This window comes from Ascaphus truei, chromosome 8 (genome assembly GCF_040206685.1).
Source record: "Ascaphus truei isolate aAscTru1 chromosome 8, aAscTru1.hap1, whole genome shotgun sequence".
Classification (NCBI taxonomy): Eukaryota; Metazoa; Chordata; class Amphibia; order Anura; family Ascaphidae; genus Ascaphus; species Ascaphus truei.
Window position 1 is genome coordinate 28,890,526 of NC_134490.1, and position 26,162 is coordinate 28,916,687.

General features: G+C 45.4%; 1 protein-coding gene across 1 annotated transcript in view; it reads left to right on the plus strand.

The window, feature by feature from the left end:
• The window catches only part of LOC142501298 (beta-1,4-galactosyltransferase 1-like), a 77,690-nt gene that overhangs the window by 35,177 nt on the left and 16,351 nt on the right, over positions 1–26,162 (plus strand). The gene's annotated exons all lie outside the window — the stretch shown is intronic.

Here is a 26,162-nt window from a genome sequence, read left to right on the forward strand (position 1 = left end):
CTGCTCCAGCACCCAGGTACAGTCCACCAGGGAAGAGCCTATATTAGCCACTAAGTTCCCTGTTTCAGCACAACCCAGGAAGGTAAACAAGGCATAGGGATGTGAGGTGTCCCTGAAACAGTCAAGGGGTCTAGGTTAATGGGGATACCCAGTAAATGCCCAGGTCACCCAGAACCAGTATAGGGGTTCTATGGGGTACTCCAATCAGCTATAAGATTGTGAGGGGACTTTTAAAAGTCCAGTCCTAAGTATTGTATAGTGTGAGGAATAAGTTTTTTTTTTATTATTATTTTTTTTTAAATATATTTTTTATTGGGATGATTGTATACATATACATTTTGTTACAATACATTTTTGACATATACACTTAAACATTTCTCAGGTAGATACATGTTGTCCAGATAATATTCATATTGGTTCGACCCCCTCAGGTTATACAATATTTGTATTTATCGCATTGATCTTGCGTATTGGGTTTTTTGTCCATTAACTTCTAACTGTACCTTTAGTATCATACTGTATGTATCTCCGTCTTTGTCCCCTTTTTTTTCTTAAATTCGAACATAAACTTCTTTAACCCAAACGGAACACTCTTACCCCAGTATGGCTAAGTAGATTTGTAATTACATTACCTTATTTGGCTGGCCTCTTCCTTGGCTGACTAGGGACTCCAACCTCCTTGCGATCATCTAGCAAAGGGGGATTAGATTTCCTCCTATGCCTAGCACTCCCTCTATACTTTATCTTGAGGTGACTTCTTTGTTATAACCTCTCGTCTTGTCCTACTTGGCATTTGGATTTTTCCTGTTCTTGTTGTGGGAAGTATGCTATTATCATCCTCCACTTGGAATAAAACGTGTTATGTTGACAATTTACTTTTTGTTCATATGTTATTTTATCTATAGTTATTAGTTTGACGAGTAGGGATTTGATTAGTGCTATGTTTGTGCCTTTGTGTCTAGCCACTTTGTCATGATTGCCTTTCTGGCTGTCAGGAGAATTAACATAGCTTCTCTGTTAAGGTTTATTTTTATTGACCATGGCTCTGTATGTAAGGAATCCGCTCCTGGCTTTGATTATAGCTTTTGCAGACTTCTGCAGTTGCAAAAGCTTCCTCTGGCAATCAATGGCACATGTGCTGCCTCTCATTGCAGCTTCTGCCCTGTGCTCCATCATTGGAGGAATACTCACACACCCTCCTTCTGTGATTGGATCTCTGCCCTTTATATCCTGGGCGTTGGCACTGAACCAGTGCCGAGCATAAATTCCTACCTGGACGTCACTGTCTCTGCCACAAGCCACCCTGGCTTGCATCCTGGTGTACTAACTTTTCTGGTTCTTGTCCCTAGTTCCTGAGGCCTGCTGCTAGTTCCATGCGGAGGCCCGTTTCTGACTTCTCTGCTGAAGCGTTGTTTCCTGAGGCCTGCTGCTAGTTCCATGCGGGGGCCCGTTCCTGACTTCTGTGCTGAAGTGTTGTTTCCTGAGGCCTGCTGCTAGTTCCATGCGGGGGCCCGTTCCTGACTTCTGTGCTGAAGCGTTGGTCTCCTGACGCTGCCCTGCGGTGTACTTCAGCTAGCCTGCTGTCTCCCCCTGCTGAGACCGGCGTCATGGGCCAAGGCCGCTCCTCGCGCAGAGGCCACTCCCGCGCTCACGCTCCTAAGTTAAAGCGGGGAACTCCTGACTACCTGTTGCTGAACTCCTGCGTGAATAACGACGATGCTGCCTTCTCCAATCCTGACCCTGCTACGTACGACTACGAACTGCGCACTCCGGATCAGTCTGCGCGGACTAAGGTCGGTGATTATATAACCCCACCTCAGCCCCGTCGTAACACTGTATTAGCAAATATCATAAGGAGTGGGTGTTTCTCCCAGTTGACATTTGTAACCCTTTTTTATGTATTGTAATACTTGTACCCAGAATTCTGAGATGGACTCACACAACCAAAGGTAATGTTTGAGATTTGCCTCCAACAGACCACATTTCGGGCATTTTGTTGTGTCCGTCTCAATATTTTGTATTTGTCGGACAAATGGAACATAGGCTCTGTGCATTAGTCTATACTGCATTTCCCTCCAGTTCTCTGCCGTAATTATGTTACAACATACCCGGATACTAGTTCTTCCATTGATTGAATCTCCGGGAAGTCTTACTGCCAAGATCTCAGGTTTTTCCTGTTTATTTTTTCCGGGTATCGGTCTCTAGTCAGTTTATATAACTGAGCTAGTGTGTACTTGTCATGCTTGTTTAAAAAAAAATATATAAAATGCATTGTTGCTTAATACAGTATGTGTTTTTCGTAGTCTTGCAGTTTCTTGCTATAGTTTATGAGTCGGATATATGGAAACGTTTTATTTTCTGGAAGGTCATACATCTGAGCCAGTTTTTGAAACGACATGAATTCTTGTTTTTCGCTGTCTATGATATGATCTAGATATCTGATCCCCTTTTTACCCCAATTTCTGAAAGACTGTTGGTCGTTGCCTGGGGAGAACTTCTGATTACCTTGGATCAGAAGAAATCTGGAGATGGAGTATGACAAGTTAACTGTTTTCCTTGTTGTTCTCCATGTGGCTATAGTATCTCTTATTAGCATGTTGGTTTTGAGCTCCGGGGGGATCTTGCTCCACTGTAGGTGTAGTCATTCTGCTAAAGAGAATTGGACTGAGAATTGTCTCTCTATCTCCGGGGTGGTGTAAAAATCCTTTCCCAAAATCCAATCACCCATGTGTCATAGGAGGCACGCAAGGTTATCGTTTCTTATGTTGGGGATGTTGATTCCTCCCATATCTTTAGTCATTTGTAATTTGGCCAATGATATTCTGGTTTGTTTCCCTTTCCATAGAAACTTATCTATCCCTTTGTTTAGCTCCCTTAAGTCTTTATGTTTAATCAGTAGGCCTCGGCCAAGCTTCCCGCTGGCGTGCTGAGGTGCGCTGAGGCTCAGGATTAGAGGGTGCTTTCCCTGGCCTTGCGGGTGCTTTCCCTGCGTGCCGTCAGGGGGCGGGCCGGAGGCAGGCCGGCCGGGGGTGGGCCAGTGACGTCACGGAGCTGGTTTGCCTTCATTGCTCACGTGACCGGCCCTGCGCACCGGCAAGTGGGGAAATGTTAAATTTCCCTAAGACCTACGCTTCCGCGCGCTTGCGGAAGCGTAGGCGAGCCCCTACTAAAGCCGCTCTAATTGCGCCTCCTGGAAGTGCGCCTCCGCCAGCAAGCAACAACCATGGACGAGGCTGTAGGGGTAGTGTTTGTACTGGGTATAGCAACCTGGCAAAGGATATAATTTTGATGACGCAAGCTCTTCCAAATAGTGACAGAGGGAACGTCATCCAAGCTTTCAATTCTGCCAGAATTTTTTTTATTAATGGACTTGATATTATTATCATACACCCTTGTTAAGTCTGCTTCTAAATTGATTCCGAGGTATCTAATTGGGGCTTTGGTGACCCTCACTGGGATTTTGATTTCCTTGATTGATTCGTCCGGCTTTAATATGTATAGTAGTTCAGCCTTAGTGACGTTAACTTTGAAGCCTGCAAATGAACCAAAATTTGCTATAATCTTAAGTATTTTGTCTATTGATGTTTCTGGGTTAGACACAAACATGAGAATGTCGTCCACGAACAAAGCTAAATTCAAGCTCAGTTTTACCCATATTAATTCCTTCAAAGTCATTTATTTGCCTCAGGAAGTGGGCTAGCGGTTCTATGGCTAAATTGAATAGCAGGGGGGGGGAAAGGGGGCAACCCTGTCTTGTCCCGCTGTACAACTGGTATGTTTCCCAGCTGCAATAGTTCTAGCCTTTGGTTTGTTATACAGTGTTCTCAACACCATGTTGAAGTTTCCTTTAAATCCGAACTTCTCCATGGTATAGAGCAGCAGTGCGCAAACTGGGGGGCGCGACCCCCAGTGGGGGCGCGAGACTGCCGGCGGGTGGGCGCGGGGTTTACAGAGGCCCCGCGCGCTTCCCGAAGGCACTTAAATTAAGTGCCGGGGGAGCTGCAGGGCCTCTGTAAACCTCTACTTACCTACGCTCCGGCGGCTTCCTGCCTGCGTCGCCATGGCAACGCGGCGTCAAAATGACGCCGCAAGGTCATGTGACGTCGCGTTGCTATGGCAACGTGACGTCATGACGCCAGAGCGCAGGCAAGTGGGGGTTAGGGGGGGCGCGGGAGTGAGGGGACCGCCGGCAGGGGGGCGCAGGGAAAAAAGTTTGCACCCCCCTGGTATAGAGGACATGATCCCAGTGGATATTATCGAACGCTTTCTCCGCGTCTATGGCAACTGGTGCTGTGTTTTTTATCTTGTGTGTTTTAACCCATTGAATTACAGAGATAACTTATTCTAATATTCTTTACAGCTGACCTACCTTTTTTAAAGCCTGATTGGTCTGGGTGGATAATTGAGGGCAATATTTTGGCTAGTCTGCCAGTATTTTAGGAAATATTTTGTTTTATCAGGTAAATGGGTCTATATGATTCAGGCATAAGAGGATCTTTCCCTGGCTTGTGAATCATTTTAATATGAGCCAGGTCGCTAGAGGGCAGGTCTCCCTCTCCCTCTAGTATATTTTGGAAAGTTTTTTTGTAAGGGGGTATTGACCTTATCCTGTAGTATCTTGAAATATTCCCCTGTCATCCCATCTGGGCCTGGGGCTTTAAAACTTTTTAGGTTTCGTATGTGCCTGTCAATTTCTTCAGGGTAATTGGGGAGTTAATGCTTTCTAGTTGTTCATCGGTGATTGTTGGTAACTTTATTTTTTTTAAAGAAGTGTTCCCCAATTACCCCCCCCCCCACTATTTGACCAGATTAAAAAAGACTTGGAAACATGGAAAAAACACCAAATTTCTTGGTTCGGAAGAATAGTGTCCGTAAAAATGAACGTCCTCCCACGGTTACTATATTACTTTCAAACCCTCCCCATCGTAGTGCCACGCCCGGCTCTAAAGAACATCCAGTCACTAATACTCCAATTCATTTGGAACGATAAGAGACCTAGGGTCCCAAGGTCAGTGATGCTCTCATCAAGAGCAAGAGGAGGCATGGGGGTCCCCGACTTAGTCAGATATTACCTCGCAGCACAATCGAAGCAGGCTGTAGTTTGGAATGGCGACCAAGCCTCGGCCTGTTGGCTCGCAATAGAGTCACATTACGCACAGCCTCACTCCATCCAAGTGGCACTCCGGGACCACAGGAGGGAGAGGGTGTGGGCCACAGAGGTTCGGTCTCGGAGCAATGAGATGCACGTGGGATGCATGGCTCAAAAGCAAATGGAAGTATGGTCTGCTAGCTTCTCCCTCCCAACTCACCCCACTCTTTGGGAACCCCAACTTCCCGCCAGGGTGTTCCACAAGACAATTTGACCAATTCCAGGGTCACAATATTAGGATGGTTGCCGATCTACTGCAGAAGGGAGGGATCCAAACTTTTCAGGCATTAAAGAACAAATTCCAGACCCACCACCTTCATCTATTTAAATATCTACAACTTAGGCACTTCCTACACTCACTGTCTCCAACCTCCAAATTCCCCACAATGACCCGGTTTGAAACCCTATGTCTCAAAGACATATACCAGAGAGTCCAAATGCGAAGAGTGTGCAGCGCACAGCAATAAGTGAGGGTAGCAGGTCTGGCAAACAATGTCCTTTATTGAGAAGCCATAAAATAGAGGGCTGCAACCCTTCTACGCGTTTCGTGCTAGTGCACTTTATCAAGAAGTGCCATACACGGTATACCGAACATTTAAATACAGCTGACTGCCGTTTTTGGCGCTAAAACAATGACGTCACAAATCCACGTTAACCAATATACATCGCTCCTCTAGCGCATGCGCCACACGACTAGGTCCAGGACTTTCTCTTTGCATTTAGTCTTTTGGGGTTAGTTTACCGTCGGGTAGTGTAGGTACCTGCTTAGTAGGGTTCAAAAGACTAAATGCAAAGAGAAAGTCAAAGAGAGGCTTACTTCCTGTCAGGAGGAAGAGGGCAGGATTAGCCAGGAAGCAAGATGGCGTTGCTTGCTTCAGAATCCTTAAAGACACAGGATCTTGACCCGCAGCTAGAGTGCGGTGATCAGAAGTAAACAGGTACGGAAGGAACACGCCGCAGGGGGCGTGTTCCGTGCATCGTTACAAATTCTATGCTTGCTATATGGAAACCTTTGTTCTCTTCCCTCTTGTATCTATTGACATATGATATGATTTGGCCTCTCATTACTGCCTTAGAGGCTTCCCAATATAGGGACGAGTTAGATTTGTGCTGTTCGTTGTTGGCTTCAAATTCATTCCAATACTCGTGTAAATATTTTTTCAAGTTTTCGTTTTGGGCCAGATAATTTGGGAATCTCCATGTATTTGGACCCTTTATAGATATTCCCAGCTCTACCATCAGAAATACCGGGGTGTGATCTGAGATTATGATGTCACTAATTTCAGTGTTTGAGACTTTGTTTAACATCCCTTCGCTAATCAAGAGCCCGTCTATTCTGGAAAAAGAGAGATGTACTTTGGAGTAAAATGAATATTCCTTCTCTGTGGGATTGAAGGTCCTCCGTGCATCAACAACTCCTAGGACATCTAGTATGTGTGACATATATTTTGTCTGTGTGTTTGTTTTTGGGGTATCTTTCCTGATACTTGATCTGTCCATAAATGTGTCCTGTATGGCACTCCACCCCCCCCCCCCTTCTCCCCCCCAATATCAAATTATTACATTTATATTTTAGTATTTTTTTGGGTTAGATCTTTGAAATATTGGGGATTATGACCATTAGGGCCGTATATATTTCCCATCAAGTATTCTTTTCCCATGCAGCGGTGGGGGGAAGGAGGGGTGGAGATGGGGAGGTGGAGGAGGGGGGGAGATGGGGAGGTGGAGGAGGAGGGGGGGTGAGAGGGAGGAGGGGGAGGAGGAGGGAGGAGAGAGGAGGGGAGAGGTTTACAAGTTAAGATTAGATTGGAGCCCTGTCTCATTGAGATTATGCCTCCAGGGAGCACCTGTAACCTCCCTGAGTCCTTTCATTGGGGCTCGCTCCCCCCATCAGTCCCTAGCACTTTAAGGTTCCGAAAGGGAAATCGCGTGAGGGGGCGGTCCCATCAATGTTGAAACCAGCTCCCAAACTGAACGCTCCAGAGGGGGGGCGATCCAAGAGCGGGCCACGAATCTCCCAGGGGGCATCCCCCGGAGGGGGCGGGCCAAGGAAGCACCGGGGATCAACCCCGCGACGGTGGCCCCTTCACTCACCCCTGTCAACAGGGGCAGCCAGCAAGGAGGGATGACCCATCACTCAAGTCCCCCCAGCCAGCCAGGAGGGGACTCAGGAAGGGGGGGGAAAGCGGTGACGGGACACCAAGGCACTCTCCGCAGGCACTCGTGGATCGGGGCAGCAGAGAGCCAGGACCAATAATCACCATAGGGGTCCGCATCAGGCACAACCGAAGCGGGATGACATCAAAGGACCGGCGGCGGGACAGCAAGGGACCCGCCGGAGGCACTCGCGCAGCGGGCAGCAGGAAGCCAAGACCAACAACCCCACGAGGGGTCGGCAGCAGGTACAAGCGGAGTGGGACCGCCAGGGGTCAGGTCCGGCATCTGCAGTGTATGTCGAGGGGCCGGCAGCCAGTGCATGCAGAGCGGGGTTGCAAGGGGTCGGAACCATCTTCCTCCGTGAGCCCCAGGGAGTCAGCATGGGGTGTGTGCGGAGAGGGGATGGCAGGGGCCAGGACTGGTTCCCGCAGTGAAGACCAAGGGATCTGCAACCGCAGCAGGTATATGGTGAACGGGGCGCAAGGGACCAGGGCCGGTGATCATAGTTTTTCTAGATGTTAATTCCCAAGCGAGACCAGACCTCCTTCTCTCCACAGCAGCCACTCAGAAGTGGGGGGCATGCCTCATCTCTCGTCTCTGTACTGGAGGTTTCCTCGTCTCCCCTCCATCCCTCCCGCGATCCCCACAAACTCCTCTGCCTTCTGGTGCGAGGTGAAGAACTTCGTTCCTTTTTCTGTACAACTTTTTAGGGTGGCCGGGTACATCAGGGCAAATTTCCTTTTTTGATTGTATAAAGCTGTGCAGACCCGTCCGAATTCCCTTCGTTTTTGAGACACCAGGACTGAAAAATCCTGGAATATCATCAGTCTTTTTACATCAAATTCCAGTTGTTGGATCTCTTTAAACACTCGAATGATATTTGCTTTATCATTGAAGTTTAGGAATCGTGCGATGATGGGCCTAGGCTTAGCGTCTTGTTCCTCTTTAAGCTGTCCCATTCAGTGGACCCTTTCAACTTGAATGTGTTCCTCTTTGCTTGTCAGACCCAATTTGTTTGGCAGCCATTTTTGGTAGAAATTTAGGAGCTCACTTTGTATTAGAGTTTCTGGTACTTCTATGATTGGGATACTATTTCTTCTGGAGCGATTTTCTAGGTCATCCATCTTCTCGTCCAGGATTGTTTTTCTTTTGCAAGTCATTGACTTTTTCGTTCAAGGAGCTTAGGTCATATTCCACCATGCTCACCCTGTTTTCAGCTTCTCCCACTCTGGAGGCATGAGAAGTAAGTTCACCCCTGAGATCATTTATTGCTTGCTCTATTTTTGCGGAGTTTGCCTCAAGTTTAGGCAGCAGTTCTTTGGCATCTGCCTTGGCTATTGTGTCATAATCTATATTCTGTGAGGTGAATGGGGGGTTGGATTCCTCTGATCTCTCCTCTCTTGGGTTGGATCCCCTTCCCTCATGGCTGTCAGCCATTTTGTATTTTGTGGGTTTCTTTTTTCTTTTCTCCCTTGTCAATCTTCTTCTGTTTTAGCCCCATTTTTCCGTTTTTGAGAGATATTTCTCCATAAACTGGGGTGCAATCTCTTACCCACCGTTCTGTATTATTTTCAGAGAGGTAAAACTGTTTATTTTTTGCCGATATTTTGGAATTCTCCTCAGGAGCCAGCAGAGCTACTGAGAAGTGTGTCTCCCTGCCTTGGCGCCATACCGGAAGTCCAGAACATTTTTAAAGTGTATATTTTATTCAACTGTGTTTTAAAACATATGCTTGTGCACAGAGATGAGGTTGGACTTTCAGACCAACTTGGGTTCCACTGTGTCTACTCATACGGGGAGCGGGGATAGATGAAATCCCAGAAGATGTATGAGGTGTGAAGACCATTTGACAAGGAGGGGCAGAGGAAGGGGCCCCAACAGTTCTTTCAGACTCTGCGGAGCCTTCCCGGCAGATAGCCATGCCCCTTTCCCTGACAGCAACAGCCAGGTGAGCCCTCCTCTGATTAGCTGCTGGGAAATGTCTCAATTTATCAGGCTTTTTTATTGGGCCATAGTAATTTGGGAATGAAACACCAGAGGTATTATAAACCGCAGCGCAACTCAGATTTTCAGTACTCTAAGGTTGATTTCAGTTTCAAGACTTTTTAGGGAAAGCTTTGGATTGATAAGCCCCTACACCTAGGAAAGTATAGTTTTTCAACCCAAATTCCCAGGTACTGTAAGTGTGGGGTTTTATTTGCCTGTATTTTGTGTATAATTGTGTGTTTGCCTATTTTTAGTGAATAAACTTCAATTTATTTCATTATCTTGTTTTGCTCAATGTATGATGCGGATAAGAAGGTGTAAATGGCCTGGTCTCCCGTGACAAATCTACACTAGGAAACAAAGAAAATAAACACGTTATTAAAGCAGTCCTACTTGCTAGACTCTTTATAATCCTAACTCTAAAGGTTACACTTTTTATTCACATCCGCATGACTCCTACTCAAGGATGGGCTACCTTGTCATTGACTATCTAACATTGATTTGATTAAAAGAATGCACATTGTGTGATGACAGGGGCACCATGGCACCCAGAATAATGGTCAAGCCTGCATGCCAATCAATAAGGCAACCCTGAGTTAAGAGTTAACATTAGATTCTAGACTTGCAGAGTGCCCCAATCCTAGTTATGTTACAAATGAATCTGTTTTTTGTTTTTTAACTGTTTGAGTTTATTTTGTGTGACTCATTGTATGCCTGAGCCTGGGACAATGGCTCATATCAAGCATACATTGAGTCCGAGGGTTAGTCATTGTGTGGGGCAGGTGCTGCATCTGGAGCCAATGAAATAACTTAATTAAAACTTAACATTTATTATAAACAACTAGGATTTAAGAAATATCAGACAAGCAATGACTTATAGACAATACAAAAATTAATCAAATTAGACTAATCACAAAAGACCCAACAGAAACTATAGTGATATCCACTGTTGGGTATAGTCCAGGGGGGCGCAAACTTTTTTCCCTGCGCCCCCCTGCTGGATGTCCTCCTCTCCGCGCGCCCCCCTTCCTCCTTACCTTGATTCCCGGCGTCTGGACGTCACGTTGCCATAGCAGCGTGACGTCACATGACCCTGTGGCGTATTTCGTTGCCATAGTGACGCGTCTCCAGATGCCGGCTAAATCAAGGTAAGTAGGTTTATAGAGGCCCTGCAGCTCCCCCAGCACTTAATTTAAGTGCCTTCGGGAAGTGCGCAGGGCCTCTGTTAACCCCGCGCCCACCGCCGGTAATCTCGCGCACCCCCTGGGGGTGACGCCCCCCACTTTGCGTACCGCTGGTATAGTCAATGGGTGTGGGTAGATGGATTCTGAAGGGATAATCCCTAAAAAGGCTGATCTAGAGATAAATTCAATAACAGCACCAGCCACTTGAAGGAGGAGACCCTTCTTAATTGTGGAGGGGAGAGTGTTTTTATGTTTGGACTATGTCTTACCTTAAATAGTTATCAAAAGTCAGTTGTACCATGTATTCCAACTGATACTATGGAAATTTCTGCAGAAAAATAAATTACACAGATGCCCTCCAAATATCCGTGAAAGCAGGTGAGAGATGGGAGAAAGTTAGAGCACACTAAGGTGGCTTCAGAGCACATGGGGGAGCAGCATGCAGAAATAGAGGAATCAGATGTCTGCCACAGAAACTCACAGGAATTATCATGAGTTAGGTAGGACTGTGGCAAAAGAATTGATGCCTGCTTTAAATGAACATGATGAAAAATTGCAAAAATCCCTACAGGATCTTAAATGAGAACTAGCCCTGCAGAACACAGGCTGGGGGAAGTTGAATCTAGAGTGGGGGTCCTAGAGGATGTATCCTCAAACACAGCAGAACATTCAAACTCTGGGGGGGAAACAAACTTTAGAACACAAGGTGGAGGACCTGGAAAACATCTGTAGGGGTGTGTTAAATACCTCATGTGGATGCAGTGTGTGCCCGGAGGGAGTAGTGCAGGTTCCGCGGTGGCCCGACAGTATAGGGCGCCACCATGTTATTGCGCAAACTTACAGAGGGCACCGACAGAGAGGAGAGGTCGCGCATACGCAGTGTAAGCGCGCGAACGACGGACCAATAAGGGAAAGGCTCCGTCGGTGGACTACAACTCCCATGAGCTCTGGGACAGTCATCTGATCTCAGGAGCCAATCAGAAGGCTAGGATTACGGGAGGAGGAAAGGGAAGCGTGGAGGAGAGACCACGCTAGGCAGAAAGGATACGGAAGGTGCAGGAGGAGGGTGTGTGAGTGCAGGGGGTTCGTGACCCGCCTGCATAGGACAGCTATCCCCGCAGGCCCTTAAGAGTATCCCCTGAATCACAGTAGGTTGCTGTGCTGCAGGGACGCCCTATAGTGGTAGAGAGTAGCCCCCTTACTGTATGACAGTTAGGGACTAGTGGGCAGAGCAAGGTGGTTGCGAGCCGTTTGGGACCAGACAGCTAAACATTGCGACACCGGAGGCAGGCCGTTGATTCGTCTGATCCTTTTCGAAGTGGTTACCGGTCACCGCCGTGACCGGAAGGTATTTACAGCAAGTGCACCAACACCGGTCAACAGGCGCTGATCCCGCCTTAGGTGTAATTCTTTGGGGACACTAGTGAAGTGGCCAAAGGCCCAAGTATACTGAGCAATCTTTTCTAATTAGTACAAGGACACGGTGTCTGGGGCACGCGGTGACGGGACAGAGACATACTCATGAAGAGCGTGGCCGAGCCACTACTGTTATAAGGACAATACTCCTTAGGAGCGTGGCGGAGCCACTAACGTTATACAGACATTACCAGTTAGCTGTGTTAGTGTATAAGTGATAGGCGTTATAGGTTATGTGTTGATGCCAATGATAAAGTGATAAGATTATTATTGCATTACAGTAAAACTGGTTTCAAGCATATGTGTTGTTATGTTCTTGCCCAGGGGAATCTCACATAACGGGGATCCTGGGTAAGTGGAAGCGCTGCGCCATATGTGTTACCCCAGGCTCCCAGCTAGCGGAGGCTCAGATCTCCTGGAGCCACAGGTGTGTGCAGTAACCCGTAGTCTCTTTAGAGTGTCAGAAAGAGGGCTACACATGTTACGCAGAAATAATGTCCCTGAAGAGGTGAAACCCTCTCAATTGCAGGATTACTGCACAAAATGGCTGCCTGAATCTTTGGGACTACCACATGATCACACTTACATCAAAGTGGAAAGGGCTCATAGACTTGGTCCGGTTAGGCAGAAACAGGAAAGTAGGCCGAGCAGTAATTGCAACATTTCTGGACTTTAAGGAAAAATGAACAATATTAAGAGCCTATAAAGATTTGCGTGGCCTTACTTTTGAGGGAAAGAAGATCCTGATCTTTCAAGACTATTCCGCTGCAGTATAAAATAAAAGACGGGAGTTCAGTAAAGTTTGCAGTATGCTGTATAAGCAAAATAAAACATGTTCCCTGGGATATCCACCACCTTAATTGTCTTTATAAATGGGGGGGCCAAAATATTTGCAACAGGAGCAGCAGAGCGCTTTATCCACCAGCATGCTGCAGAAGTTGAGGACAGAACCTCAGAAAGGAGATGGGAGATGGGAGATACAGCACTGTGGAAAATAGGGAAACCAAGAAAAAAGATTTCCCTGCAAGATCCCTGCAATGCTGAGATAGGCCAGGCTGAAAGGAAATAAGTATTGCACTCATAAAGGAGATTAATGTGATCTGGTTACAGAGAGATGGTACATGCATAAAATTATGTGAATGTGGGAAGGAAAAAGTGTTTATACAAGGATTGTTGCATTTAGCAATATTAAGTTGATAAAGTTCAAAAGCAATGGGTGGGTTATATTGCCAAGAGAACATTATAACGTATGTAACCCCCTTTCCCTATGCCTATGGGAAACTGCAGGCCATTTTGTATGTATGTCTTTATTTATATAGCGCCATTAATGTACATAGCGCTTCACAGTAGTAATACACGTGACAATCATATAAATGTAGGATTGGGTAGAACCAGGAAAAAAATAATATGAGACATGGAGGGAATTATAATTTAAATTGCTAAATAGAGCAGCGGTGCGCAAACTCGGGGACGCAAGACTTAATTGTTTGAGCACGGGCCGCGTGGCGGTTGCAGAGGCCCCACGCTAAGAGCGTGAGGCCTCTGTAAATTTACTTACCGGCTTCTTGTCCACGCGTCTCCATGGCAACACGGCGTCAAATTATGCCCGTTACCATGGAGACGTGACGTCAAATGACGCCGCGGGTCACGTGACATCACATGACCCTGCAGCGTCATTTGACACATCATTAGAGGCGAGGGGGGGCGCGACCTAGGAGGTAGCAGGTATGGGGGGCGCAGTGAGTTTGCACACTGCTGACATAGAGCATATTATGCTCTTGAAATCCAATATAAACAGAAAAAGACAAGAAGACATTTCAGGCATTTATTTGTATTAAAGTGGATGTAAAACACTGCCTATGGGAATGCCCATGTATATCTGATTTTTGGGACCAGGTTCTAATATATATTATACATAACGTGACAAACGTGGGAACTGTGAAGGAACCTCTCCTGTTTTTTATTTGGGAACATGGAGGGGTGGAAAGAAGTTAATGGAAACTCAGGAATCCCAAGTATTGCTGAAATGATACTCCTGGCAGCTAGAAAATCTATAATGGTGCAATGGGTGAAATATGAACCTTGTAACTTGGAAACGGTTAAAACATGACTCACTCAACTAATGACCTTAGATAAACTGGAAACGGAAACGGAAAGGAACAAAAAAACAAAAGAATTTTTTTACAAAATGGGAACCCTTTATCCTAACACAGAGTGAAAAAGAACAAATATCAGGCTTTTGCTCAAAAACTGTAGTCTTTTGCTGCAAATTGCACAAGGTCATAGATTAGGTAAACAGAGGGAGGAAAGAAACAGGTTAAAGTGGTGTAAAGACAGGAGAACAGAATATCCAAACCCAACGTCTGTAATATGTGTCTGATTTAAAGTTATGTTTTGTTCATTCTGTGAGTTAATTATTTAATGTCAAAATTGTGTATTTCTTAGTTAAGCTTGAGCATCTGCTTTATACATTTTTACTTTCTTTTAAGTATAATTTAAACATGAAAAATTGTAAAAAATGTGTTGAAATCTGTCATGTTTGCTCACAATGTTGGAAAATCAATAAAAAGAACAATGAGGTGGTCACATGGGAATTGTGTAATTGTTGTCGCTTTCAGTCACTGACCTTTGTTTCTGGGTCATTGGAAATTTAGCTTCAGTATGTCCTTTAATTAGTAATTTATGTGTGACATTTCTGAATTGTAAATGGACAGACCCATTACAGTTTTTGGAACTTAAAGGAAAACTTTCACCTAGACTGATTTGTTACCCAATTTTTTTTTTACATAGAAAGCAGCAGAATATATACGGTGCTGAACCACGTTAATTTCATCTCTGGGACCCCCTGGTTCCAGAGATACATACCGGGGTGCCACTGGTACAGTGCCCTCCAGTGGAAACAAGATGGAGGTATAAATCTCCTGTTTCTCGTGGGATAACAGGAAGTCGCAACGTCATCTATCACATCTTCCCATTGTCCTGCTGCATCTTCTCATGTAAGTATCTAACAAACCAACCTGGAGCTGAAATAAACGTGGCTCAGCTCCGGGGATCCCCTGCTTCCTGCCTATATAAGAAGGGAAGTTAAAGTGGGACTTCTCCTTTAATTGTCTGAGAGAGTGGTCCGAATGCATTTTATTGGCTCAACCGATGTGTAAGAAAGAGAGATCCCACTGGAGTTTTTACAGACAAAATGATGTGCATGAGAGGGTGATCCAATTCACATGAAGGGAACAGGTTGCCAAAAAACCAAGATGGAATGGCAACGTACGGGGACACAAAATGTAAAAGGTTGCAAGACAAATGTATAAGTAACAATAAGAGATGCATGTGAGGCATTGGAGCTGCATATTTATCCCTCCCCCCTATTTTTATTTCCTGTATGCCCCCCCCTCTTGTACAAAAATCAATAAAATATGAGTAGAAAAAAATCTATATATTTTGAAATACTTATAGGTTTTAGATTTGGGTAAAAAATATATCAGTTGCCCAGATGTGACCCCTTACATGTTAAGGCTATTAGTTCACTTTGGTCCTAGAAGGGACCGACCCTTAAGGGCATCACATGTTCAAGATAGGTCATTATTTGGGTGGCTTGCATCTTTACACATTACTGTTACTAGTCTCATGTGCAGCCTTAGGCCAGGGTCAAAAGGACCGTGCTGACCCACGCTGAGGGGAAACATCATCCCCATTGAGCACGGCTTTAGATGGCGCTTCCGCAGGCGTGCGGAGGCGTGTGGAATTGCAGCCAACAGCACAATTTATTTTTTCCCGCTGAGGGAAGCACAGGGCCGGTCAAGTGACCGTCAAAAGCCAATGGCAGTCCGTGACGTCGGCGCCGTGACGTGGCGTGCTAGCCCCGCCTCTTGCCCCGCCTCCCGCCAGGCTCCCTCCCGGCTCACAAGCACGCACGCTGACGCTCATGCAGGGACACAAAAATGCTCCTGCTTGAGCAGGAGAGCATGAGCGTCAGCGCTGCTCAGCGCTGTTAATGACACCATGTCCGAGGCATTAAGCATAAATGAACAGGCACATAAGTAAAGCTCAGTTTTTTGTGTTGATATTCTCAGCCCTCAGTTCCACGGTTTATAAGGTCAATAAACTGCTCAATTCAATTACATTTTGTTTCTGCTCATCGGGGCATGAATCAATCTGATTCTTATCGGTTCTGGCAATAGAGACATTAAACCTGTAGATCCAGAGCTGAGTATAAAGAGTGCACAACATAATTAAGAGATAAATACATACCTGAGTAGCTCAAAACAAAGAGAAAGCTATGAAGATGTCTCAAAACAAAAAAAAATATAGGATTGGAAGTACAGGACTTCTTTAATAACAAGAGGCACGAGGCGTTTGGTTGCATATATGGTGCCATCGTCACGTGTTAATTCAGACGCTGAATCTGAGCTTAATTCAGGACACAAGTGCCCTCAATGCAAGATATAGAAAATCTATTTGCCAAATCAAAACCATGTTCCGTACAGACATACACCTGGCCCTAGCAGTGGTCAGCCAGGACATATTGACTCTTGGATGACGCACAGACCACCTGGAATAAAGAATGGACGTTACAGTTGCCGCATTGAATCATACAGACCAAAAAGTGGCTCAGCAGCAAAAGTCCCATCAAGATCTCCCTAACGGCCAAGAAGAGGCTGAAAGTCGGGCCAGAAGAAATAATGTGCATATAAGGAACATAACAGAGTCGGTAGAGAAACTAGAGGAATACTTACTGGACAGGTTCCGTTCACTGGTTCGCAGATATGCCAATAAAAGGATTCTTGATGGACTGCTGCCACAGTGCCGCGGTCGGTGTCAGAAGACAGACCCAGGGGCGTGATCCTGCTCTAACACTATTTCAAGACAACAGAAGCCCTGATGAAAGTGTTTAGAGCCAGGCCCACCTCACGCATGGAGGGGTGCGGTTGCAGGTCTTTCAGGATTTAGCACCAGCCATACGACCGATTCTGCATCCAATAACGGAGATCCTAAAGGAGAAGAGAATAAGGTATCGCTGGGGACTCCCTTTCAAGTTTCAGGTATCCGATAATTAAGTGTTGGCTTCCGTCAGGTCTAACGAGGAAGGAGAGGGATTCCTGGAGGGCCTGAAGTTGCGCCGCCACAACACATAGAGGACCCAAAGCCCCAGCGTAATCCCGGACAAGAGTAGAACTGGGTTTCGAGTAGAGGACATCCAGCAGAGGTACAGGACTGAGAAGCTGCCGGCAGGACAGCCCCATAATTGGATTTCCGGGTGGCAGGTGTATACCACTCATGATGAGCCCTTCCTAGGCTGAGTCATGGGATAGAAGCGAAGACCAGTGCATGGCCTATTACGAGGTTGCTAAACTCAAAGCCATACAACAGCCTTACAAACAAGTACTTTTGCACCCACACAAATCAAGGATGAGAAAATGCAGACATTTGTATATAGTTTAATAAAAGTAATATCTCTGAACTTATGAGTAAGTTTGGATAGCTTCATAACGACAGGATAATATTGAAACAATGTGGTGGGAGGCTCATACATTGAATTTAGTAGTGAAGGTTGTGTGTTGCCTCTGGGAGACCTAGGTCAGGTAGTGGCACGGTCTGATGGGAGGGAGAATACCTCTGGACGGATGAGGCAGAGACTTACACGCGCGAGAGAAATTCTAGAACTATATATTATTCTATCTTGGTAGGAAGGTTCGTGGAGCCTTTTATTTAACCACGAAAGCCATATAGCTGTGCAAACGTGACTAAAATCACAAGACTGCACAAACAAAAAGAGATACCGGCGCCTACTGAGTCCAAAATAATGGAAGTCCAGTTGAAATAGTCCCAATCCCAAGATGATCTACAGTCACTAAATCCTTAGGTGCTCCGTTAGGACTTCATGCAGGGGAAGTGGAACATGGAATGAAAGAAGAGAGAAATTTAGTGCAACACAGCTATACAGATTACACAGACATATAAATGAAAACTGGCTGCCACATGGGGACAAGACAAACAGACATAACTAGACAAACAACATAAAAGCAAAGCTATTGATAAAAGTTAATTTATTAATAACTAAAAATTATAAGATAGGACAAGATGCTGATGTGCCGCTCCGGTGGGTTAAAATCTAGATAACACTCACAGGGCGGCAGATGTAAAATCGCATTAGACCAATGTGAGCTGGTAACCACGTGTAGGGGGTTCGCAGGGTATTCAGGATGCCGTGCACTCCTTCCGTTTCTCCTTGCTGGCAATGACCGGAAGTGACGTCTCCGTCGTGCCGAAACCGGAAATGGTGTCGCTGGATATGACATCACGGACTGGCAATCTCCAGTGAAGCCTCAGGAAAACGGCAATCTGCACCTCCTTGCCCCTCTCTCGCTCAACCAAGGCACTCAGCGATTGTACTGCTTGTAGTACTATTCAGCAAATATGTCCAAAATAGAAATAAAATAGCCCTACGCGTTTCATGTGTCTAAACACACTTCCTCAGGGGATCTCCTGGTTGAGTGAGAGAGGAGCAAGGAGGTGCGGATTGCCGTTTTCCTGAGCCTTCACTGGAGATTGCCAGTCAGTGACGTCATATCCGGCGACACCATTTCCGGTTTCGGCACGACGGAGACGTCACTTCCGGTCATTGCCAGCAAGGAGAAATGGAAGGAGTGCACGGCATCCTGAATACCCTGCGAACCCCCTACACGTGGTTACCAGCTCACATTGGTCTAATGCGATTTTACATCTGCTGTCCTTTGAGTGTTATCTAGATTTTAACCCACCGGAGCGGCACATCAGCATCTTGTCCTATCTTATAAATTTTAGTTATTAATAAATTAACTTTTATCAATAGCTTTGCTTTTATGTTGTTTGTCTAGTTGTGTCTGTTTGTCTTGTCCCCATGTGGCAGCCAGTTTGCATTTATATGTCTGTGTAATCTGTATAGCTGTGTTGCACTAAATTTCTCTCTTCTTTCATTCCATGTTCCACTTCCCCTGCATGAAGTCCTAACGGAGCACCTAAGGATTTAGTGACTGTAGATCATCTTGGGATTGGGACTATTTCAACTGGACTTCCATCTATTTTGGACTCAGTAGGCGCCGGTATCTCTTTTTGTTTGTGCTGTCTTATCTGATTGTACCATCAGTTTTCCACCAGGCTGCCTTCCTACCAATAGGGCTCCCCCGCATAGCAGGGTTCACTGTATACATTCCCATTAGCGCTTTTTTGCATCACCTTTCCTTTCTTAAAATCACAAGACTGTTTGAATTTGTTCTCCTTTGCTCTAACTTTTAAGGAGTAGTTACTCGATTGGTGTTCTAGAGAAATGTTAAATGTTAAAGCATTCGCAATGGAATGTTTTGTTATTGGTTATATGCAAGTTCCGTTCGCCCATTAGGGAGATGATTCTCTCCCTTATCCCCCCCCCCCCTGCTTTTTACTCAGGTTAAAATCTGTTTTCCGAGGAGGTGTCTCAAGAGACAGCTTCACTATGTTGCCCCTAAACACCAAGCTCTCAATATTTCCCCATCCCCAGGCTGAGGGGGCAAAAACTTCTGGGCTTGTGTCCTGCCCAGAAATCAATCCCCTATTTCTCTTGTCAGGCCGATACAGGTAGTCCGCAGGCTTCTCCCATCCTTTCCCCTATTCCCATACCCAGAAATCTGGGGTTCTAAAGGTAGTCATGTTGCCTTCAGGAATACATGAAGAATGCTGTAATTACAAATCTATTTCAAACACTTAAAATATCGATCAAGGTAATTTGTCACAATACAAAAGGTCTAAATAGCTCTCAAAAACGTTGCATGGCCTTAGCAGTTTACCAGAAACTCAGAGGATATGGTATTCCTCCAGGAGACTAATATCAAGCACTATGATACACAAAGAGTATATGACAGGATCTACCCCCAAGTATACTTAGCATCTGCTCATGTAAAGAAAAGAGGAGTGGCAAGGTTAATTCATAGAAACATCCCCTTTATATCAATTAGGATAAAAGTGGACAGGGGAGGCAGATTCCTTATCACAGGGACATTATATAGGCAAGAATTAATTCTGGCTAATGTATATGCCCCAAATGAAAATAAACCCTCATTCTACAATACATTCTTCAAAATATTAAGTCAAATACATATAGGCAACCACATTCTAGGAGGAGATCTACATTTTACCCCAAACAACTTGGTAGCTAGATCAAATGCATACATGGAGGGCTCATACTTCCATGGATGCAAGGACACCAAGTGATTTTTTGAGCAGATGGGATCCTTAGGTCTGGTAGACGCATGGAGGGAATTGCACCTTGCGGAGAGAGATTACACAGTTTTCTCAGTGCTACTTGAGGTCTATACAAGACTAGATTATTTGGTCAACTCCTCCCTGGGGTCACGAGCATCATCGGCAAATATAAACGGGATCTCTGGGTCAGACCATGCCTCTTATTGAGGTTAATGTGGGTGACTTATAGGCGCGCCTCCTTTCTACACATGGAGGATTAACGAGGCCCTCCTAAAGTTACCGGAGGTGGTGGAGGAGCTCGCCTTAAAGATCTGAGACTTTTAGAGCATATACCCTGTGCCTACAGAATACTTTCACACCCCCTCTTCGTCCTCTCACCCCCCTCATCCTCATTCAGTCAATTAAAAAAGTCTTCCTGGCCCCTCCCCGCCCCCTCGCCCTTCCTCTCCCTCCCTCTCTTCTCCTCTCCCTCTTTCTTTTCTATCTTCTCAATCAAATTAAGTGGAGTTACTGTTCTGGTATGTTCGATGCAGTTTTCCCTGTATAGGTTCTTAAGGATTTGCTGAAAATGATTCGGTATGCTTCTTGTAACCCTCCTTGAAAACCAATAAAAATATTTGTTATATAAAAAAAAAGTCTTCCTGGCTTCCATGCTGGTTGGTTGCGGTCTTGAGGTCGAGCAGGGGAGGGCCTGCGCTGGAGCAGCGGCAGACACTTCTGGGTCGGACCGGTGGGACATGCTGCTCCCCGGCCATCCTTCTACTGTCCTCCTTCTCCTCATCCGCCACCCTGCTACGCAACGACTGCCCATCATCGTCCTCCTCTGCTTTCACCTCTCCCCAAAATGTACCTTTAACGCTTTGAGTGCCTCATGATGTAGCCACCATGTCATATGGTCTGGCCCTCCAGGGGCACCATCATTACATGGTCTGGCCCTCCGGGGCCTACATCATGCATTTTAAGATCATGGGGAGATCACGTTCTGCGGAGCACTGCACATGATCAGGGAAGAGCAGGAACGGAAGAGGACATGCCTCTCCTCATCCGTTCCCATCCTCAGGGACGTGGATATCACTCTGAGAAGCAGACAGCGTACGTGGTCGCAATGTGCCAGATGGGCTGTGGCACCATTGTGACATGGCCCCTCCAGGACACAAAGGGAAAAGGTGAATATCTCTATTCTTTTTGTTTTTTATACATCAATTTTCTTTCAAGGAATAGAAAGGCACGGGCTAGTCAGAGTCATAGATATTATGCAATTGTTTTCATGAACACACTAGTGAGCGTTAATCTTTATGGAGGTATAGCTGATGGAAAATATTTGTAATTTTATTTAATTACCCTTTGTGTGTAATCCGTACACAATAAGGTCATGTTGACAGTTCATTTTGACAGTTCATTTGTCTTTTATTCCTGATACTTAATCTTTACAATACCAAAATACTGCACGCTTCGCGCATTATATATTTTTGGGGGCTCTTAGTGTTCCTAGCCACATATTTGTGAAAGCTTCACATACGCCTAAGTAAAGATGGGTGAACAGTTCACCCATGCTTGCGAATTCAGCAAAATGTGGCCAACACACTTTGTAGGAAAAGATATACAATGCTATGCAAATATTAGACATTAAACAAACACAAATAATAATGATATAAATTAAAATTATACTTTGCCTGCAGCTGGTGGAACCTCTCACTCAGAGAGAAATTGCATGTAGAAGAAAACCGAACCTATAGCACACAGGAGAGATAGAAACAGAACAGTGTACTCTGTGAGAAAAGGGGGGAGGGGATCCTGCTGTGTTATTTATTTATTTTATTTATAAAATATTTTACCAGGAAGTAATATATTGAGAGTTACCTCTCGTTTTCAAGTATGTCCTGGGCACAGAGTAAAACAAATAATACATGGTTACAAGTACAGTTACATAAATGAACAAGGTATACATTATATACAGAGACATTGCGTGCACAGTTAAAGAAAATATATATTATGAGCGTATGAAACAGTTAGAGACCAGATTAAAGTGTGAGACAGCCTTAGATTTGAAAGAACTTAAGCTGGTGGTGGATATGAGAGTCTCGGGTAGGTTGTTCCAGTTTTGGGGTGCACGGAATGTTACGGCTGTTAATCTGCATTTACAGAGTTGATGATAATTGCAGGCAAAAATGGACATCCTGATCGAGCAGAAGGGGATCCTTGTCCTCTTTGATCTTCAGGGGAGAGTGAATCCAAACTGCTGGGCTCATCTACCATTAGTTAACTTCCAACCACATATATGAAGATGAGGAAAAAAGCGAAAGATACTTTTGCACAAAAAATGTATTATTACCAGACATAAAAAGATATATCCGGAGAGGGAACAATACAAAATAGCTATAAGTCCCGTCTCTGTCCTCCGCCGGTTATGGGAACGTCCTGTGCTCTCACCACCGGCAACTCCATGCACTTTTGCATCATGTGATGCAAGTCTCATCTCGCGAGATATGGACAGGACTGTCTATATAGTATTGGAGATCCTCCATGGCACACTATCTCCTTCTCCACCCTATTTATCGTTTCTATCTCTCATGTGCGCTATAGGTTTGTTTTTCTTCTACACTCTGTAGGAAGTTCACATGACCAATCTACAGGTCATCTTAGAAATTGCAGCACAGCGTAAAGATCCCATGATACCTATTTACTGTGTGCACACAAAGTATAACACGTAAAAGGACAGCACTATACAAATATAGCAATGATGGATAGTGGTTGTAATTAAATATTTATAGTGATTTAAAACATAACATTTATTAATCCATATACAAAATAAGGTAAAAAAATGTTTTTATTTGGGGGCGGGATTTTTTGGTATGTATTTTGTAGGGGGACTTTGTGTGTGTCAGGGGAGGGGGGAGGAAATGAGTGTGAGGAGGTGGGGTAATTGATGGAGGGGGGAGAGAGTAAGTGAGTGAGGAAGAGAGGGAGTGAGACGGAGGGGAGAGAAATACATGGGAAGAGGGGGGGGAATAGAGGGGGCTCGTGAGGTGTGAAATGGCGGGGGCTCGCAAGATCGCCTACATGGGGGAGGGGGGGGCGGGGCCCGGTCGTAACTCTAGTCCTGGGCGCCGGGAAATATGTCTGCGAAATTGGTGGGGTTGATTGCAAGTGAAGAGTTATGTGATCAATACAAATACTAGCCTCAAATTTATAATCCTACTACTTTATAAAAAACTGTAATTTCCTCTCCCAGAATCCTCTGGTGGTGTCATCGCATTGTTTGTTGGCTTTTCCTCCCAAGCTAGGGCAATAACATAACTCGCAAGTGCAAATACTATGAGCAATGGTTTTCAGTGCCATGGGAAGGGAGGGGTGGGGCGGGGGGGGCGTATTGCCATTGAGATCCATGAGAGGGCTGCAGACGCTCAGGTTTAATGATGACTTGCTATGAAAGAGGCTGGAGAGGCATAGCAGTCATCACCCAGGGACCCCTGTTTAATTTTCTGCAGCATCGACCATTGACATTTTTATTTTAAAATAACCTCATACCATCAGACTCTCCCCCAGCCTTCAGATGTTTAAAACTCCCTGAAAACTCACTTTTTCAAGGAAGCCTACTCGTCATGCCTCTGTGGCTGGACCAATCTCCCCTCTATGTAACATCCCTCCCCAAAACCTTAATGGTTTGTCAGACTGGGCAATACTCTAACACACCTTATCCTACAATAAAGCAGCCACCTTACCGTCTTGTTTCAACATTGTCCCTCATTCCCTCGAGATTGTATGCTCTCCCGAGCAGGGCCCTCATGACCTCTTTGTATCTGTTTGTGCAATACAGTGGAAGCGTCCCTACCTATGGCCCTTCCCTATACAGCTGGAGGTGCCTACTGTGAGTCAGGGACTAACTAGGACCTACAGGGGAAAGCTGTCCTAGTCCCAGAGCTACTGGCACCTGGGACTCTACTTCTCTCCACTGCGTACTACTCCCGACTGACTCCTCCCTAGCGTGCCAAAAGTATCAATTCCCCATAGGAGATCCTACAGCCCTATTGGCTGAGCTTTGCCACATGATCTGGCCGCCCTAGAGGATTCTGGGAGATGTAGTTCCCCTGCGGACCCTTCCTAACATGTCCGCCGCTATTCTCAAGCTAATGCGCATGCGCACCTCCTTAAGATGGCCGCCGCGACCTCGTACTCTTCTGCGCATGCACAAGTGTCTCTGTGAATATGCGGCACCCAGCAATGGCGGTGCCCGCTAGCCTGCATCCGCCCGGAGCTCCCGGCGACCCGGTCGCCCCACTACCAGCACTCAGCCTCCCCCGCATCGGAGATAAGGGGGGGCAGGGGGACCTGGCTACATACATATACACACACACACACACACACACACACACACATATATATACTTAGTTAAGTTATGGTGGGTAAAAAAAGTGACAAAAACCCTCCACAGCAAAGCAAATAGCAAATGGAAATATTACTGTATGCTCATTTGCATGTCTTAGCAGGTCTGCAACCCCGCCTTTCTCCATTTCACCCAGCTGCAGTGGAAGTGCTGTGTGCTGGGCGATAATGGTGAAAGGCAGGGTTGCAGACCTGCTAAGACATGCAAATGCGCATACAGTAATATTTCCATTATATATATATATATATATATATATATATATATATATATATATATATATATATATATATATATAACCATTTCATAAAGAAGAAATATAATCAACTTTTTTTTGCGTTAATTTGTATTCTTAATTTCATGTCTAACAATTTATTTGGTTTCAATTTGTAATAATTTCTTTGACAGATCCCTATCATGCCATAGCTTTTGATTTGCACAAAGCCTCAGCTTTAACTGCCATTGTATTAAATGTTAATATTTCTGATATAAACTTATGTCAGACATGCAGATTGCTACTCGCCCAGGGCAAGTGGCAATTTATGCCGAACGAGCAAGTCCCCTGTTCCCCCTCTCCTCCTCCTCCTCCCTCCCTGCTACCCCCTCCTGCCAGACGTCGCATCGGACAGCTGGGGAGAGGCAGCTGCAGTGCATGAGTGCGTAAGCAAGTAAAACCGACTTGCAATGAGATACAGACTGTCACCCACAACCCCCCATGTCACCACTACCTCCCCCATGTGTTAATCCCTCTCCCTCCTTCATGTATCACCCCCTCAGAGGGTGGGGGCTGGCAAACATTTTCGTGGCCAGGTCCATTTTTAGTGCTTATCTGCAAGGCTGATTTAAGTTTCTGATGGTTCTGCCCACATACAATTTGTTGCAAAGGCACCATAATAGATAAATGCTTAATCTTAGTATTCCCGGTGGACTCACGAGAAAAACAGGCATTTATTTTCACCAAATTTGTAGATATTGCAATGTTTATAACCATAGAAACCATCACTTGTTTAATCCAACTCAATCCAGGTCATTCAAAATAAGAATTTACTAAATGATGCTTTAAATCTTAAACTCTCCACCCCTGTAAGTAATACTCAGTCAGAAAAAAAGCAGCGGCCCCCCAACCAGTCCCTGGAGCTTGTGTGTTATTCCCAGCTCCGGGGAACCCCTGGTACTCTGGATAGATACCAGTAAAGGTACTGTTGCTACTTCCATGTTCTTACATTTTCAGCATCACACGTGCCAAGAGGAAGCAGCAATGGATAACATTGTGGCTTTCCATTGGCCTCAGTGATGGGTGAGATTTTACCCACCATTTTGTTTCCCCTGGAAAGGGCTGAGCCATGCTACTTTAACCGGTGGGTACCTTTGGAAGCAGACTGCTGGTTTATAAAATGTGATTTCTGACTGCCGGAGTATAATTTACCGTAGAACTTAAAGTGTGGGGTCATTTAGTCAATTCTTATTTTGTGCAACCTAATAATACTGGATTGAGTGGATCTAACCCAGGGGTGGGCAACTCCAGTCCTCAAGAGCCACCAACAGGTCAGGTTTTTAGGATATCCATGCTTCTGCACAGGTGGCTCAAACTACGCCACTGATTGAGCCACCTGTGTTGAAGCGGGAATACCCTGCAAACCTGACATGTTAGTGGCAGGTGGACTGGAGTTGC